The sequence below is a fragment of the Nestor notabilis genome, unplaced genomic scaffold (genome assembly GCF_000696875.1).
Source record: "Nestor notabilis isolate BGI_N333 unplaced genomic scaffold, ASM69687v1 scaffold1016, whole genome shotgun sequence".
Taxonomy (NCBI): domain Eukaryota; kingdom Metazoa; phylum Chordata; class Aves; order Psittaciformes; family Psittacidae; genus Nestor; species Nestor notabilis.
Window position 1 is genome coordinate 47,615 of NW_009934017.1, and position 17,723 is coordinate 65,337.

Here is a 17,723-nt window from a genome sequence, read left to right on the forward strand (position 1 = left end):
GTATTTAGGTTTGAAGACGTGTGGTTTTGGATACAATGTGGTGCATAAACATAAGTGGGATTCAGGAGCACAAGATGTTCTGCACATCATGAATGGTTATAACATTTGTCATCTGGTTCCCTTCTGTAGCATAGCCAAGTGAGGTGGAAGTCTCTACAGCACTCCAGGTTAGCCCAAACTGTGCCTCAGTAACTGAGGGAGTGAAAGGCAAAACAGCACAGGGGAAGGCTGGGAAAAGGAAATATTTGGCTAGAAAAGTACATCACTTATGTGGGCTGTTTTCAAGCTTCAAGAATAAAAGAAGTATTAATGCCATTGAAGACTTCTTCGCATGTACCCTTAGAAGAAAGAGTGCCATCTCTCAGCTGCACAATTCATAGCCATTTGCTCTTGAATCTCTGCTTGGACAAGAAGGGGGCAGAGGGGCAGTGCTGGTGAGAGCAAAAACCTTGAGCAGCGAAAGCAGAGCACCTCCTAAGTGAATCCGAACATGAGGCTCAGCTCCCTCCAGCTACATCTCTCTTGCAAAAGAAAAAGGATGGAATTCTGGTTGCAGTTAATTAGCGGCTGGAGGCAAAAGCAATTTCTTACCGATGTTTTATTCCTCCCTGTGCATAAGATGTTCCTTTAGCCATAAAATTACACTTAGTCCCAGGCAAGAAACCAGGTGCCAAGAATGCCGTGGTCACAGAAGAAATGAGCAGTTGCTACTGTGAGCCTCCACAGCCCTCCATCCACCACCTGCAGACACGCTTGCTTGCTTCCTTCCTGGAAATCCTGAGGAAGGTTTCCCAACCTCAGGAAGAATTGCATTTGTGCTCCTGAAACTAACACCAGCTCTTTGAAATCAGTTCCTGTCTCTGCTCCCCGCTGGTAGCTCAGCTTTGCCTGGGCTGCAGCAGGAGCCAGAAGAGCCTCCCGGTTTCACCAAAGGCAGATTTGGGATACAGATATAAAGTTATACAGATATAGAAACCTCAGAGGGGCTTAGTAATTGCCTTCTTGCACACAGGGAAGACCTGGACCCTAACAAACCCAGCCGGCTGGGACCTTGCTTAGCTAGCACTGCATAAGGACACTAGACAAGGTTCATCTTTTGACTCAGATGAAGGAATTTGGGGTTCTATCACCTGGACAATGACATTTCTAAGCCTCACCATATCCTAATTTACTAGACCTAGACGAGGTAAGCAGCACACTAGGAAACCCACTAGGCAGAAGTTTGTATGTAGAAAACCAGTATTGTTATTGCTTTTTTGCCCCAAGTCATTTTAAGCACTGTCTCCAGCTTTGCTCTTCCCCACCTCTCCCTGTGCTGTGCTGTAGTCTGACCTGCTGGGTTCAAGACTGTTACATTGGCATAAAACCTGGTTTGGGGAATAAAAGCACCAGATCTGCCAGGAGGAAGCTGCGCTCCCCTCATGGACGAGCATTAAACCGAAATACAACACGAAGCTGGCAACTTGCTTTTCTCACTCTTGTTTTCATGACAAGGGACTGAATACGTGGGGATTTTAAGAAAGCCCGAGCTCTGAACCAAAGATTAAATGAAAATATTTGTGTTACGAATGCAGAGAACGTGTTCCTGGGTTTAACAATTGCAGTGAGAAGCTTTTAAACCTAATTCAAAGAGTCATTTTAGGAGGGATACCAAAACTTCCTTAAAATCTATCTTGATCTTGCAACATTTCTAGATGGTGGCATCAGCCATTTATTTTCCTTGATGAACACCAGTATTTCCTCTCCAATCCAAACTCTTTTTATTATTAGGAGTGACCCTGAGCTACTGTTAAACCAGCCACTTACCACTGCCCACTGTTTCAGAGCTTCTTACTGTAAGCACCCTGTTGACTTACTGTCTGAAGCTTTCTGCTGGGCTTCCACTTCTTGTTCAGCCTTTGCCAAGCGAGCCCATGCTTGCAGGGGGAGGGCATTCTTGTGCCACAAGGTCTTATAGGCTCTGAACCTCCTATCTGCCCCCACCAGGCTCCCCAGCAACCTGCTTTGTGCACAGGATACACCTGAGGTCTATTTAAGTGCCTTTCCAAGCAACACACAGGTGTATTGTGTATGTCCATAGATGTCCTGACCCGAGTTTTACACATCAACCAAGGACAGCCAGCACAGTAACAATTCAAAGAGCTTCCCCTGAAGCATATTGCAAACCCATTCCCTACATTTATCAACAGCAGAGAGACGAGTGCAGCAAACAATAAGCACAGGTTTAAGTAGAGGTCAGTGTGGACGCAGCAAATTCCTGGTTGATATTGCTGACACACACTATGCAGAAATAACAGAGTCATCATGTTGCTAGGAAAGTAAAAGATGTGCTTTCAGCAATGGATATGGAAATTGCTCAGTAACATCCAGGACCAGTGAGCACAGCTGAGTATACCTATGGCTGCCTGGGAGGTTTAGGCACAAAGCTCTCACTGGGATTAATTCCCGAATCCCCAGGATGATCTGGGAATCTCAGCTGAGTGACTGTTTCCTCCTGGGGGTTTGTTTTGTGAAACCACCACAGTACCTAGAGTTTGGAGAGGTGACAAGGACACTCACAGGACTAGGAGGATGATCCCAGATGAAAGTGGAGTAAAGCGAGGTAGAGGCAAAAAACCACTCTACCAAAGTGAGTATGTGGTGGCCTGAGCACACCAACCCAGGCCTTCTGTGAGCAAAGCTGCTGTATTTCTCTAAAATGGGCAACACAGACACCCCTGAGCCATGGCAGCAGCTGAACCACCTTCAGACATCACTGCTTGTTCATCAAGAAATAGTGCCTCAGAGCTAAGAAATCACATATGCCTTGTTACATTCTGCCCTGGTGAATTCATAGCTGCAGTTACTTGAATACATACTGGAGAACCAGATAAAAACCTAATAAACTTGCAATCAAATTGCACTGCCTGTATATTAAAGGTCAATCCAATTTCTCGTAAGTGGATGTGAGACATCCTGATGGGCCCTGCACATCATAGAATCATACATAGAATCCCAGACAGGTTTGGGTTGGAAGGGACCTTACAGCTCATCCAGTTCCAACCCCCTGCCATGGGCAGGGACACCTTCCACTAGAGCAGGTTGCTCCAAGCCCCTGTGTCCAACCTGGCCTTGAACACTGCCAGAGATGGGGCAGCTACAGGTTCCAAGTCCTTCTGTCCGTGACCTGCGGTGCCACACCACACAAACACAGTATTTGTGAGCGTTTCTGCTCCTACACCAGGAGGATGATCTTTAAGTTCCCAATTATGGTCAACGAAAAAGAAGCAAAGGAATGACTTCTTCATCTTTTCACTTCATAGCAGTGGTTGCCTACACCAGCCTTTACTGCCTGCCCATGTCAGGGACTGAATGCAGGGTAGAGCCCAGTAGAAAGGCGTCAGGACCTTAACTGAGTATGACAGATATTTGCAGAGATTCCCAGCTATTCCTGGCCTTTTTGTTAGTTTTCCATGTAAGAATGAACAGCTGTTGGGAGCATATGAAGATCTCACTGTAAGAGCAGGATCTGACCAGGGCCTCCAACAACCCCCCAGTCCTGCAAACTCAGTACACTGGACCACACATGCAACATAGTGGATGAGTGATACAGAGGCATCATAAATTTTAGGAAACTGAAAAGATCATTTTTAGGAGAAACAGAGACTCAATTTCTGGTGAAGAAAACATAAAACTATAAAAGCACATTTTTTGTGGCTGTTTTCTATACCAAACCCTACAGAAATAATGACATTATTATTATTTCCTGCACAGCAGATTGAGGTTTAGACTTTTGACCAAACCAGAAGTGAAGGCCACTTCACAGCAGCTCAGAGCAGTGCCAGGGTGACCCTGTGCTAAATCCCTGCAGCAGCATCGCTGCTGTTAGCCCTAAGGCAGAAACAACCAGGGCTGACTTTCCAACCTCTACAGACCAGCAGCTCCAGACAAGCTACCTGGGCCAGACTTGAGCTCTTACTTTCCCTGGAAGGCATCAAAACAAAATCAAACTAAAAGCCCACAGCACTGCTCATGAGGATCACACAGCTCTTCGCTTTTGCAGCTGATCCGATGGCAAGCCTGGGCACAGCCCGAGAGCTGTACGATATATCCAAGTCACCATCTGATGATGATGTGCCAGCAGCATTTCAAGGTTACTGAGTTAGTTTTGCCAAGGTTTTCTGCATGTGCCTTGAATATTAATATCAAGGTCTCTTGTTTCGCTGACTGACCAGGGGAGCCTCATAATTGAAAGCAAAAATGCTTCAAGGAGAATTACAGAAGAGGGAGGATATTCAGATTTTCTGGCCTCATAGGATGAAAATAATCATTTCCTCCTGCTGGGCAAGGAAATTAAAACCTTTCCTTGCTTACCCATGAAGCCATTCCCTGGCAGCATCAGGCTGAAAACTGCAAGTTTGCTTGGTCTAGGAAAGGATAAAATACTTGCAAATAAAAGAGAGTAATACGTGATGCTACAGGTTTGCCTGAGAAGGGTGCATTGTGCTGGTAGAACATGCACCACCAGAAGCACCCCTCCAGCTTTATGGCAGTGTTCAACCCAGTGACAAAAAGCAGCTGTTTGTCCCCATTTAGCTGTGTGTCACACTGCACCAGGATCTTCAGAGGAAGATGTGAAGACCAAGCATTACACCAGCTGCCCCATGACCCGAGCTCTGCTAAAAGAGTGGGGAATACCCCAAAGCCCTCCCTTCATGCCCAGCCTCAGACCAGGCTGATTTTGATCTGGAAAACATCTGTCTTCCCTGATCTTACCTGAAGAAGTGAAAAGGTGGGCTGCCTTTTATAAAATCAATAACAAAAATAGGAGGTTTGGTTCTCCTCAAGGTGCACCACTCACAAGCCATCACCCACCCCCCACCCTGGGTGTCTCCTGGCATGGGGATTGCAGAGGAAGGCACAAAGAAACTGGGATGTAGTGTGGGATTAAACGACCATGGCAGCTGGCAGCTAATGTCTTTCTGTGCCTCTTCTTGGGAGTCTAAAATTCAAGTGCACACGATGCAAAATGCAGCCTCTCCTTCGCCTCCATCCCTGTACACATGCACCCCAATCCGCCTGTTTCTATTTCACCGCTCAGCCTGAGCATCCTGTAAAGCCTGATACCAGGCTGTGGCAGACTTTCAGGAAGTCTGGACACAGGGAAGATGTCACAGAGAATTCACATCAGCGCCATGAAATGCAATAGAAGAAGATAAATGTGAGATTTCTGTCCGAGATGTCTGTGAACAAACCTGATACCTGTGGGTGCATCAGAGAAATATTCCCCTCTCACCACTGGAAATATTTTGACTGTTGACTTTCTTTGCCTTTTATGCACGTATTATGTGCAAATACCACTTTCTTTTAACTCACAGACAAGTGTCATGAAAGAGTTCATTTGCACATTAACAGGATATTTATAAAGTACTTGGTATTGGTGTTCCCTCAGGGGGCAATTGCAGACACATTCTGCTTCTTGAGCAGTTTTGGGTTGCTTTTTTAATTAGTCTCAAGGTGATTTCCAGCACACAAATACATCCTGTTGGATTCCCCACTTCTGCCGTGCCTGCTTGGGAGGATGCCAGAGCCTTCACACAGTAGGATGGGCGGAAAGACAGACCCTGCCATGATGCCTTGTGTCTGTTTGACTGCTCCGACACCCCCTTGCTGACCCAAGTTTGCATCCCCCAAATCACGCACAACATTAGTTCATGTTTGCTAAGCTAATGCACTCAACTTGATTCTGGCTTGTACAGTCAGGCTGTCAGGGGCTAATCTCTGTAGAAGAAAATTGTTCATTAGACAAAATAAGGTAGTAGAGTAAAAGAAGCTTTATGAGGCCATCTATCTGCTTTCTGCCACCCACTCTGCACAGTATCCCTGTGACATGAATAATTGTTTCCCTTCTCCTTTATTATTATTTTTGTTTAAATAAATTCTCTCATGAAGCTGGCTGGAACACTGAAGAGGTATCACCCTCCTTTACCAGGAGAGAAGCACCCAAACAGACCAAGTAGTGCCTCAGTACTCCTCCTGCCACGCTAAGCCTTGCTCCCCCGCCCAGGAGCTGCACCAGCCAGAGGTGAGGTTAAAAACTGCAGCAGCATCACCTGTTGATCCTGGCACCCAGGGAAGAGACAGAAGCATTAAGCTAATCACAGTAACTAGGAACTGCCAGCTCAGCCCTAATCCCATTGCAGGGTCATAGAGAAGTCTGTTCCCATGGCCAGAGCCTGCAAAGATAACTGCATCACTCCAAACACATGCAAGAGAGGCATTTCAAAAATCGCAGGCTAATCTTAACATGTTCATGGGCTGGAAGAATCACTCTGAAACAACACAGACTGCAGAGGAGCTGTCCTTTCTACAGCTGCTTTCGTAATTACTATAAAGGGTAAATCTATTCACTAAAAGATTGGGTCGGGACAATCCCAAGCATGAGCACAGGCTGGATGGAGAGCAGCCCTGAGGAGAGCAGCAGGGGGTTGGAACTAGATGAGCTTCAAGGTCCCTTCCAATCCAAACCATTCCATGATTCTATGATACTATAATTCTATGACTGATGGCTGACTCCATGGCTGATTTTTGCACAGCAGGTTTTTTTGCCCTAAGTTTCATTGCAGAAGTTGTTTTATTGTCTTTTCACGGAAAAGAGAGAAGGCAGCATCAAGTGTTCTTACTCTGCCCACAGTATTTACATGCAATTTCACTTTAAAATGCATTACTAGTTCTATGCACTTTGTCAGAAGGCCACATGGCAACACACAGGTAAATGTGAACCCCCTGTCTCTTGTGTAAAGTGTAAGTTATGATGATAAAAGGAACACGTTGGCAGCAGCACTGAGACTGCCAGTGAAATTTGTCACTGAGATGGTAGAGACTGAGAGCTTCTCCAGGTCTTTCCATAGGACTTTCCAATTCTAAGTGGAACAGAGCATGTCTTGGAGATAGTTTTTAGTTACAATGGTGGTTTCAATCTTAATTTACAATCTACATTCCTCAGTAGGAAGAAGGGTATTTCCAGCAGTGGAAAAAGTAAAGATAGGGCAGGTTTAGGCCATCAAAGTCCTTCATTTAAAAACTGCTTCTGCCACGTTATAGGACACTAAGACGCTGGACCTGCCTGCTCAGACACACAGAGGGAAATCAGTCTGAGTTAACTAAGAGGTATGGGTTTAAAGTGAATTGGTTAATCTACATTAAGCTGCTTTAATTCTGAGTAAGTGGTATTTACTCTACTTTAAGATACCATTAAACTGAATTACAGTAAAATTAGACTATTTGATATCCAAGTCCACACAGGTGGGAAGAGAGCCCCTGCTGCAGGGCTGGCCTCTCCCAGCCACTAGAGATGCTCCAGACCTCAAAAGCCCCCATGAGGCGCTACCACAAATTTGCTGATGGATTCAGTACCAGACAGCATGACCCAGCTGCACACCTACAGTGCACTAAGCCACAGATATAGTCAAAGACAAAAATGAAGCTGAAGGCCTTAACAAGCTCAAAGGATGCCTGTCGCTACATCCTAATGGCAGCACATTTGCCACATCACATTTAATGTTCCTAAAAGATAAGACTTCTCATTGCTTTCAGTCCCACAGCAGCCAGCTTTACACACAAAACCCATGTTTTCACCAAATAAATCAAAGCCTATTGCTCACGCCTAATGAACCTTTGCAAAACAGCTCCCACATATGAGATTTAAAAGTCTGGAGTGCTTTTGAAGGCAAAGGCATTGAGAAAAGCTCCACTGATGAGGGTTCATTCAAGTGTCACACTTATGATCTAAACGTAGTAAAAATGCAGTAAGTGCCAGCCACAAGCAGTTCTAGCAGCAGTTGTTGTGATCCAAGAAGAAAAAAACATCCTGTCAAAGGAGACACGGGAGGAATGAGCACAGAGGATCCTATTTTGCTCTAAATTATTAGCTGACACAGTTACACAGCCCAAACTGGATGAACAATGGAGCAAGAATTTCAGTGTCTATTATAAGATGTAAATTAAAGGACAGAAGAGGATTAAAGTCCAAGCACACACAACCCCACTTCATCATAAGAACTGGAAATAGATTTATACAAGCATTGTATCACCAATTACCTGCCTTTGCTTTGAGGAGCTGCCTGGGTTTGGTAGTTTGTTCACATCAAACTGGAGCAACCCCTACACAGAAGAACAAGATCCTGTCTCGCACATCTACATAACACAAACACAGTTGGTAACTTGAGGCATTCCAAAAATAATGACCTGACAGAGAGGACTGCCTGTTTCTTTATATCTATTCTGTGCACTCATGTTTACCCCCACCACACAGAGATGTTTCTGTCCAGTATGAAACCTCTGCACATGCACTACTACCAAGCAGAAGAGGGATTTAACTCTCACCTTTTAGCTCCAAAACCTCAGACCCAGCCATGTCTCAGATTTTTCAGCATAACAGAAGCCAGGGAGGAAACAATTACATACCCAGTAAGTCAGGTACAAAACCTGACTTTTCCAAAAGAGGTTGCTCTTGGTCTGTGAGGATGTATGTGGCCTCCTCCTAACTGTTTAGGAGCATGCTACATGGAGATCCTCACTAGGGAAATAACCCAGTAGCCTTGAGTTTTCACAACACACAGATTTTGGGGTAGTGGAGTTTCTTGGTGTCTCTGACCCCAGTCCCACACACATACATAGCTTCTCCTGACGCTTTTGAGTAGTACCCTCAGCATAAGTACAGTTAGTTCAGCTGCACTAATTCTGTGCAGGACCCAGCCTTTATGGTGAGATATACATTTCCAAGTATAAAACACTGAAATACTTGGGTTCCTGTTCAGTGTTGCCGGGTGAAGTTCTCAGGCCTGCTCTGCAGATGAAGTCCCCCTGGGCCCGTGAAGAGCCAGCCAGTCTACAGACAGCCGATGAGAAACAGCCTAAAGATTAAAATTAGCAAGGAAGTCACTGAGACGTCAGATGTCTCAGCAGAAGGTTTCACAATCATCTTCTGCTGTAAGACCTATAATAACCTCTCCACAGCCACTCCCCACAGAGCCCTTCCATCAGCTGAGGGTCCCTACTCCTGGCAGCACCTTTGCCATAGACACCAACAGCGCTGTGCTTGGGCTAAAACAAGATGCACAACTCAGTTGCAGACATGAGATGTCAAGGTCCAAGTGACTTCTTTCTGCATGATACAGGGAATAGTGGGTACCCTTTAGTCACATCAGTCTTCCATTGCAAAATCCCCCAACATGAATTGTGGTTTTAATCTTGAAAGGGCTATCTTACAACTGAAATACAAACAAGGGAGAGGAAAACAACAAAAAAAAAACCAAGATAAAACTCACTTCTAAATTTGGTAAATAACAAAATGATTTTGATCCAAAAGTAGAATATGTATTTTGTTGTAAAATTACCTGTTATGAAACAACAGGTTTATTTTTAGTATAAATGAAAATGAGAGGTTTAGGTTGTTTTGAAATTGAGGTTTGAGTTAAACCTCCCAGTAGGATGATCATGTCTTATAAGAGGCTTTTATAACTTACTATATAAGCCCGTTTGTTCCTGAGCTGGTGAAATCATCCCAAGTACTATTTAACTCTTTCGGGCTGCTGTTAAAGCTGTGTCCAAACACCCCAAGAGGCTGTTAGGAAGCAATTTTATTAGACTTTAAGCTGCTGCAAACTCTTAGAGCAGGATTTGAGTCATCCATGAAACTTACCCCGGGCTCAAAGTGAGAAGGAAAAGGAAGAAAAGAAGTAAATCCTAAAGCATTTCTCCTTGTGTCATCTTTGAGAACAAGGGCTTGGCTGTTTGCTACCCCACCTGATAAGCTGTGCTCGGGGGAAGATCAATGGTGGCTCTAGATGATTTTCTATGGACTACCAACAAAGGCACTGAGAAAACACGGTCAGGCAGTTAGATTTCATAAATGCTTATTTAGAGCTTGGTGATAATACAGGGATGTCTGATGTAGGACTCCCTTTTCTCTGCCTTTAACAGCCCCAGGAATAACTGAAATATGTTGGCAAATGTAGCCTCATCTGATTGACACTGCTGAAGCAGTAGGAAGTTTGTTCTTAATCCCTGTTTACTGGGCATTGCTGTTCTTCCTGAAGCAAAAGGGAATAAAAAGGTTTAGTGTGGGAGACAATGGGAACTATTTGATTATTGCCAAAGAGAAGTAACTGCTTGGCTGGAGAGGAAAGAGTTAAAGAAGAAACAAAATACATAGTGCAATCAAGCAGACCAACCCAGCTGGCTGAGGAGGAGAGAGCATAAGATACCAAGACACCTGGCTGAGGAGGAGAGAGCATAAAGATAAGAGACTGGTTATTCTGGGACTGGTTGTGAGATGGCGAGCAGTGTTAAACAACAGACTATAAGTCAGGAACTAAACATGATGGGCTACAAATAGAATGGTATGAAAGCTAGAGCAATAGGCTAAAAATAACTGCTGTTAGAATGGTATAAAAGTTAGAGCTGTAGGCAATAAGGTGATTCACTGCATGAAGATGCTCTGGGTCTGTGCTGTTAATCTCCACAGTTTAGAATAAAATCATTCAGGTCTTAATATATTCTTGTTATCCACATGGTTTTCTACCCCTTTTTCAGTGCAGCTAATTTTTGGTGGAAAAGTCTGTTTTATCAAACCAAAGTCTATCATCTCTCATGTACTAAAGGAAAGTCATGCCTCCTTTTACTGAAAAACATGGAAAAGGAAGGCGATCATGCCCCCATTAGCCTTCTCATCATTACATGTGATAGCTGGATCTATACAAATGCAGTACAAACCACACATCTTTTACAATTAGAAGGTTATTCTACTGAACATATGTAAGATACAGCTTAAAAGAGTGTTGCAAGATAGGTCTAGGGAAAATATAATATTTGAAAGTATGCAATTATGAGGACTAACATCCAAGGATACTTTGTTATCAGAATCATGTAAAATATCACAGGAATTCATCATGAAATAAATTCACTTTGTAAAAAAGCACACAAGATCATAGAATAAAAATATGTTTACAGAACAAAGGAAGACTGATTAATCAGAGCAACAGCAAGAGCTCAATTCAATCTTATTTCTATATATTGATTTTTTTTTATTATGATTTGCCTAAATAGAAGAGTTTAGTTCGGTTGGTTGTTTTTTTAAAGGACTTTCCATTAAAAAAGAAAGAAAATACATGCTAGTAAATCAATGAGAATAAGATTTACAAGACAGGCACTGGCCCCTCAATCCACCACTGGCCAAGCCCCCGCACCATGGTACTATGCAGGACACAGCTGCCTGATGCACACATCTGTATCAAGGCTGTTCGTCACTGTATGATGAATTTCCAAGCCCCTTTCAGTGGGAAATGCCTCCATCTACTGAACTCTCCATCTGATACCAAGGTAGAGGAAAGGTTTTTCCCTGTGCTGCATCAGAAAGTTGCTCATTAACCTAGGAGGTCATAGACACTTCTGACAAACAGGGATCTGCGTTTCCAGGAAAAGACAGGGGATGTTTATTTTAGTTGTACTTCTCCAAATTCACTTCCAGATAAGAATGAAGTAATTAAGGCACAGGGAATAGAGGAAATACATCTAGACCTTCTGGGACAGACCAGAAGAGTGAAGTGGTTACAGAAACCAATGTGCTCTGCAAGGTTGTGCTTCTCAACCCAATAAAGAGGCCCAAACCTGCCAATTAGGAGTTCGGGTCTGACCCATCTGCCAAGGCAGAGGTTTATTTACAAAAGAGCTGTGAGATCCAGGCAAGCAACACTACAGCTTCCTAAACAATTGGCTTTTAATGAACAGCTCCCCAGATCAGACTTCAGTTCTGTCTTTGGGTGATGTGCAACCACAATATGGCAGCATCCCCCAAAGTGATTTTAGCTTATGTCTTTTCATTGATAACCCCAGCTCACAGCAGGTTCATGTGCCAATTCTCTTCAGGTACTGACTTAGTGACTTACCAGATTTCTTCATCTCCTGACAGACCAAATGCCATTTTCTCCTATGGAGACAGAGAAAGCTGGGTTTGCCTAGCCTGGAGAAGAGAAGGCTCCAGGGACACCTTAGAGCAGCTTCCAGCACCTCAAGGGGCTACAAGAGATCTGGAGAGGGGTTTTTGACAAGGGCCTGGAGGGACAGGACAAAGGGGGAATGGCTTTAACTGACAGAGGGGAGATTGAGATGAGACATTAGGAAGAAGTTCTCGCCTGTGAGGGTGCTGAGGTGCTGGCACAGGGTGCCCCGAGAAGCTGTGGCTGCCCCCTCCCTGGCAGTGTTCAAGGCCAGGTTGGACACAGGGGCTTGGAGCAACCTGCTCTAGTGGAAGGTGTCCCTGCCTGTGACAGGGGGTTGGAACTGGATGAGATTTAAGGTTCCTTCAAACCCAAACCATTCTATGGTTCTGTGACGATTTAATCACTGTGCTACAGGGACCCTCCTTCTGAGGTTCTCCTGCACCAAAGGGACATGTGGAAGGATTAATACTACTACCAACCACTTTTGTGTCCCCTCTGCAGAAGGAGGCAGAAGCTCATCCCTCCATTCAGCCCAGTGCCACATGGCAGGCACAGCCAAAGGGGTCAGCTGGAGCGCACAGGCAGAGAAGGACTGCTGGTACAGCACTATCAACATGCCATCCATCCTCCTTCATCAAGCCTATTCATGCCAATGAGAAATGTCATCTTCTCTTCCCTGTGCCCCCATGAATCCTCCCAGATCCATCTTCTCAGGACACAGAGATAACTGCTACTGTATTTACAGAGCGACCAACCAAGATAGAGATTTTGAAAGCTCCCATTCACTGATTACAGCAAACCACTTTCCACGCCAGTGGCTTCACAAACCCCCATGAGGTTTCTGAATTCCTTGAAACTGTAAAGTACACCCCCCATGCTAAAAATGTTAACTACTTCTGACATGCAGGACAGCCACCAGCATCTGCTGAGAAGGGGTTTGACACAGGTTTGAAATGGTGTTGGCTCGTGGAAGAGCCTTGCTGCTGTTTCTGTAAAAGATGCCAGGGCCAGACAGGAGAAACACTGCAAGATACTGGCATGAATAGAAATAAAGACGTTCTGAGCTTGTTCTGTTCCCAGAAGCACAGCTTTCAACCCACACTGACCTTCAAAACCAGCAACACACTCAGAGATGGCACGGGGACAGCAAGCCAAGTTCACTGGGCTTGGGGAAATATCTGTTTCTGTTTAAAGAGGTCTGCTTGCTGCTAGAAGTTACTCACTCCAAACCATTCCCAGTCCATTCCCTCTGCTCCTCCCCTTCTCTGGCTTTCAGTGTTACTTGGAACAAATTGCTCAGGAGACACTCTTCTCTGAACCATTGCTGAGGGCAGTTTTTCCCTGCTCACCTTCCATTCTGCCTTTGCAAACACAAATGTTATTTCCCAAAGCACACCTTGAACAGAGTTAGTTGTTTTGTTTGCTTTTCCAAATTCACGTTGCTTAAATTTCCTCCCAAATAAGTTTTGCTCATTGTACACTGAACACAAGCTAATGGCAGAGTGCTAAGCTTCAAGCCTTACCCACTGTCAGAAGGTGCAATTGATATGAAATCCTGCTTTTATCACACATGAAGCTGCAAGGTCAGAGATGACATCCTGGAGGGTAAGTATCAACAGGGACCACCTATCTACAGAGGGAAGGCATTTCACAGGACTTGAATGAAAGATGGTGTGAAAGGTGGTCCCTAGGAGGGCTCCTTCCTTTTTCAGTGTGTGAGGGTGCTGCATTTGCAACCCTGTAGCAGCGTAGACAAGCTGTGCATGACATGAGCTGTGCATTACCAACTCCAGGAGACACCAGATCTCCCTTACTGTGTTACAGGATGACCAGTCAATCTTGTGCACTTAACCCATTTTCCATGCTTTTCACAAGACAAGGCTGCTACGCAGCTCTTTGAGTTCAGGTCAGAGAGAGAACCTATTTGCTTAGAGAACAAAGAGGGCCACTTACCCTGTTTTTCCTTCATCTGCGTGATCTGTAGCTCCTTCTGACCTGGAGTGAAGCACAAAGCAAACAAGAGCCCAGCTTGCTCCCATCATTTAAGCTCATTAGATCCAGCTGATGACATGCTCAATATACTGCAGGTAGCTCCCTTCTCAGGACACCAGGTGGTATATGTACACCTTCACAAGCTTTTTCCCCACTTCCCCTTCCCCTATAAACACATGAGGGCATTTCCATCCTTGAGGCATATTGTTTCTGGAGCATTTGCTAGGATCTGAGATATCTATGATCATGCACACAAACTATCTGCTCCAAGTTGAAGCCTGGTGCTTCTGCGGTGTGCCCTGTATCATCACCTGAAGCAGGTGAACATGCTTTCCTGTCAGGCTGGTACAACTCATAAGTGAAAACAAAGATCTGCAGTGCTGGGCAAGAGCGTGTTATGTACTTGTACACAACAGAGAAGAATAAGCTGTCTTGCCTGTACCCAACCTTTAGTTGAGTGCATACACAGAGAACAAAAAGAGTATGTGGCTGGGGTAGCTAGTGTTCCTCTGCAGGGAGTGCCAGCATGTGTTTTAGCCACCACTGTTGATATACTAGTGTCTTGTCAAATCTAGTTCCCACCGAACCACTCCATTCTTCTTGGGGAGGTGAGGAAGGGTGCGTTGACTCAGGTGTATACAATGGACTTTCCTCTATCATAAAACCACAGGCAGTTTTGTCAGCCCAGACAATGAAAGCTCTCTTTCAAAGACAATGAAGTCCAATGTTCCTCTGCCAGTAACGTACCGTCATTGCTTCTATATTGTCCAAATACTTCATCATCCAACCATGAGCCCCTGACTCCTGCACTTACTTAACCTCCTCTGGGCTCTCGTCTCACCAGATAACTTCTCTGCACCCATGCACCTGGCTCTCTAGTACACCTAAAGAGGAAGGAGTGTCAGATCAAAAGCAATCTTTGCTCCATATTGCATGTTAATACAGTCAAGACTAGACTCTTTTGTAAGATGGGTATATTTATAGTGTGGAGGAAAAAAACCCTTTCACTTCCTAATACTTTACCATGCCGAATCAGTTTGTACTGCCTTGTCTAAACAAAGTATAATATTTTATTATCACAGGTTTTAACAAAGATTGATATTTTCTCTAGACACTGTCTCTGGGTTTGGAATTCTAGGACTTTAAAGCTATTTTTAAAATCTGGAGCAGCTAGGTTTTCAAAATGGCAAGCAAGGACCGGTATGTGCTCCCTAGAGCCCACGCTTAGAAATGAGATCTCTTGACAATTCACTGTCATACTAAAATACACCTTTTGCAATTAATCAGCACAGCTGCAGGAACAGGAGGAATACTGAACAATGCAAAGTTTAAACTTGAAGTCAGCACAATTCAGGGATGATGTCTCTGAAATTAAGCTGGAGTTCCCATCACCTTCCAGTATTTCCTTGTCATTCCCTTTTCCTTTCCTCTTCCCTTTCAGTACTTCAAAGACTGTAGCTTCTGCGGGTTCTATAGATTAGTTTATACTGCAGGGAAGAATTATGAAGCTACCGTGAAGGAAGAGTATTTCTAAGCAATGTTCAGAAGCAGAAATAACACACAATCAAGAGGAGATACCTTTCCTACAACAAAAACTAAACTAATCCCTCCATTCTCCTCCCCAGACTTGTTGTCCTTCCCTCACACCCGTCCCATATCATTATGGAACTTCCTTCTCAGTAGTTAGTCCTTCAGTGCCTAACTGGAAAGGGCAGTGTTGCCTTCTTGGTAAACACAACTCAAGGGTGCAGCACAGGCAGGGATCTACCCAGCCAGGGAGCAGCTCAGTGGGAAGGAACCTGGGGGTCCTGGTGGACACAAGCTCAGTATGAGTGAACAGTGTGCTACTGCAGCAAAGAAAGGCAACAGGATGCTGGGTTGCACCAACAAGGGCATCACCCGAAGAGTTAAAGAAGTCATTGTCCCACTCTATTCACACCTTGCAATACTGTTACCCAGTTTTGGTTCCCACTACACAAAAATGATGTGGACAGGCTGGAGAAGATCCAGAGAAGGACCATAAAGATCATCAGAGATTGGGAAACCTTGTGAAGAAAGGCTGAGAGAGCTGGTTTTGTTCAGCCTAGAGAAAGGAAGGCTCAGGGGAGGCCTTATCACCATGTTCCAGTATTTAAAGGACGGCTACAAAGATGATGGAGACTCCCTTTTTACAAGGAGTCACATGGAAAAGACAAGGGATAATGGGTACAAGTTACTCCTGGAGAGATTCCAGTTGGACACAAGAGGAAAATTTTCACAATGAGAACAACCAGTCATTGGAATAATAATTGGAAGTCGTGGATTCCCCAACGTTGGACACCTTTATGATTCAGCTGGATAGGGTGCTGGGCCATCTAGTCTAGACTGTGCTTTTGCCAAGAAAGGTTGAACCAAATGATCCTTGAGGTCCCTCCTCACCTGGTATTCTATGACTCTCTTCCATTTTCCACATGGATAGAAAGCTGTTCATGCCCTGGAAACAGTTAAGAGACTGCAGGAGGGATAAGGCTTTTGTTATACTCTAGCTATTACTGTCCTCAAACTTGTCTCTTCTAAATACCAGACTTGTCGTCACTTGGAATTTATATTAGATTTGGATCTATGCAGCCAAGAAGAGAAAACAAATATATAAGGAGGGTTAACACTGGCCTATTTTCAGCTCTGTCATAATTCCTCTAAAACTCTGTTTAGCTTGTAAATGAATCACATGTTGGATGCAGCTGAAACTGTTAGTATAATGTTTGAAACTTCATGCCCAGTGCAACACTATTGCCCCTAAGTATCTGATGGCTCTGAAAGACCCTGGGGAGCCTGTTGAATGTTTTGCAGCAGCAATGCAGAGGTGGTTTGGGGAATCCCCAGGTGAACAGCAGGCAGATGGTGCTTGCTTCCCAGTGCTGTGCTTGCTCCTCTGCAGCAATGAACCATCCATCCATTGCATCCTCTGTAAGGTCTCTCCTTCCCCAACAGTAAAATGAATGTTTAATAAGACACAACTGCTCCTGGGCTTCACCCCATTCTTCTCCTAGTGCTGCTGTGCCGTAGTGTAATGACCTGAATTCGTAAACACTGACAGATCCAATCCATCCCAATAGATGGGTATGCAGAAAGCCAGCCTGAGAGCTGGAAGAGCAGCTCTGCAGTGGCCCTCTCACCAAGACAGGGCAAGAGTCATGGGCTTACTGAAAAAGGCAGGTGAGCAGCTCCTTCCCAGCTCCGCCCGCACTGGTGCAAGGCTGGTGAGAGTCCCTGGGGCCATGGAGCAGCACCACTTACACTGGTTTCACCAAGGAAAGAATGGGCCAGCGACTTGACAGGATTTATTCAAAACGTAAGAAAAGCCTTCTTTACAGACATCAGGAAACATATCAGTACGGAAGAGGACAGGGAAGGTATTCTCACCAACATACAGAGACTGCAGAGCTACTACTTCTTCCATCATGCTGCCATGGGAGAACCCCTTGCACCAGAAAAAAGGCACCCTCCTCAATTCTATGTGTTTCAGCATGAGAAGCAGAGCACGCTCTCCTTCCCCTCTGCTCATGAAGCATGGAAGCGATGCATCTGCTCCCCACCTATTCCGGAAAAGAACACAGCAGCCTAGAGATCACCTTGGTTAGCTTGCAGCGCACTGGATCTCATCTAGCAGCAGCTATGTGGTATTTCTGGTACCAGAGACAAGCCAGCAAGTAATTTGCCAACAGTTGCAAAGGCAGACCAGCAAAGAGCTGGAAAGAGGAACTGACTTCC